General features: G+C 32.0%; 1 non-coding gene across 1 annotated transcript; it reads left to right on the top strand.

The window, feature by feature from the left end:
- Window positions 1–1468: 1468 nt before the first annotated feature.
- TRNAA-AGC (transfer RNA alanine (anticodon AGC)) lies at window positions 1469–1541 on the top strand. The gene has a single exon. It is a non-coding gene; the product is annotated as a tRNA-Ala (tRNA).
- The last annotated feature ends 414 nt before the right edge of the window (window positions 1542–1955 follow it).

Here is a 1955-nt window from a genome sequence, read left to right as displayed (position 1 = left end):
AAACATTGCAATTAAAGCTTTCCAATGGTTTGACACTTGGAATGTTGAGTTTCATGGACTTCTAATCCAATCCACCAAGCTTCCAGGTGCCATATGCTTTTGGATAATTATTTTACACCATAGGCTATCCTTTGAGAAAATATGCAGAGACTTAGCTACTAGTGAGTTACCAAATTAATTATTGTTGAGGTTAAAATTAATTATTTGGTTAACAATATGGATATAAAAAATCACATAATACATGACACTGATGTTGAGCCCATGAATACAAGTCATCCAATTGGAGTTTGACCACTTCATTACCCAATTGCAAATTATTAAGTCTTGAGAACTACAAACCCTTACTAGCTCAGTACCAAATGAATTCTTTGTAAGGTCTTCAAAGTTTCTTTTGTGTATAATAGTTAAAACAAGGTCCTCATCTAGCCATAAAGGTTTAGGGTTGGAATCAATATATAGAAGAATAACTTGGTTAGTTGCGGTTCTAGCATTAAATTCTCCTAATAAGAAGATATTATTTTCATTCCTCATATCGTGAATATCTTGTTCTAGGGTAGTATAGGTGCAATTTTTATCTAGATTGTTTTTCTTATAAAAGGTAAAATTAATAGACATGAAATGACAAATTGCTACATAAATCTTCTTAGTGTTGATGTCTGAGATTTCTATCTAAATAAACTGATTAAAAAATAGTCAATCTTATAAAGCAAAATGTGAGAAGAAACATTCTTTTTTATAGAATAGGCCATGCCTCCAATCTATTTGCCATAAAATTCATTGTTCCATGCTAGCCAAAAAATAAATAATTTTATGTGAGAGACCTTAAACTCAACATATTCCCAAGTTTCAACTAGAAAATTAATATTAATTTTAATTAAGATCCAAATTTCAACTAGAAAATTAATATTAATTGGGATCCAACATAACATGAGAGGTTTATGCCATAAAAATCCACAATAATTCAAAAAATAAAATAAAATATCTAATATTTTTATTTATACGTTTCAAACTTCAATTACACCATACTAATAATTTTCATAAATACTATTAAAAAATAAAATCGTTATATTATTATTGAACCATAAACGCCTAAATATTATATACATTAATAGAATTTGACCTTAAATTACTATGATGGATGGGCATCAACAACTAATACATATAAAAAAGAGGTTGCTTCATTCTTTAGTCCTTTAGTTATTAGAAAGCAACATCTATTTGCAATTCTATTACTGTTGCATGATGCTAAGTATACCACCCTTGTCCCAGGTTCAATCTTCGGAAATATTCACCCCCGGCAACAGTAATTGCAAAACATCATGTTTTGACATTTTGCATGGTTGTCAAGAGTTATCGGCCCGAGAAAAAGAGGAGATTAGGCGGGTGTAACGGCCTTAATAAACAGGTTAATCAACAGATGCTGGAATAATAGATCTTGTTATTCTCTCATCTAAAACGAACACATCTTGGGGATGTAGCTCAGATGGTAGAGCGCTTGCTTAGCATGCGAGAGGTGCGGGGATCGATTCCCCGCATCTCCAATATCAAACAACTCAATGGGAAATTGTCAAAAGCAGCAACGATCTGACCTAGACTTTTGGAAAACCAGTCACCAGGTCTATCCTGGATTTGGATTTGGATTTGGTACAAATCCCATGAGAAAAACGATTTAATGGCAATATCCATCTTTTATGATTTTGAAATTGTCAAAAGCAGCAACGATCTGACCTAGACTTTTGGAAAACCAGTCACCAGGTCTATCCTGGATTTGGATTTGGTACAAATCCCATGAGAAAAACGATTTAATGGCAATATCCATCTTTTATGATTTTGTAATGTGGAATTCTTATTTCATTTTAATTTGTGTTATGTAAGTGAAGAGTGTTTTTTGGCAAATTTGTGTGTCAATTTAGGGTGTTTATAGTGGTAGTAGTCAAAATACATTTCATGTCACA

This window comes from Pinus tabuliformis, chromosome 3_2, assembly GCF_031772625.1.
Source record: "Pinus tabuliformis cultivar Carrire ecotype Pingquan chromosome 3_2, CPIR1, whole genome shotgun sequence".
NCBI classification, from domain to species: domain Eukaryota; kingdom Viridiplantae; phylum Streptophyta; class Pinopsida; order Pinales; family Pinaceae; genus Pinus; species Pinus tabuliformis.
Note: the sequence above shows the minus strand (reverse complement) of the source record. Positions and strands in the feature narration are given on the sequence as shown.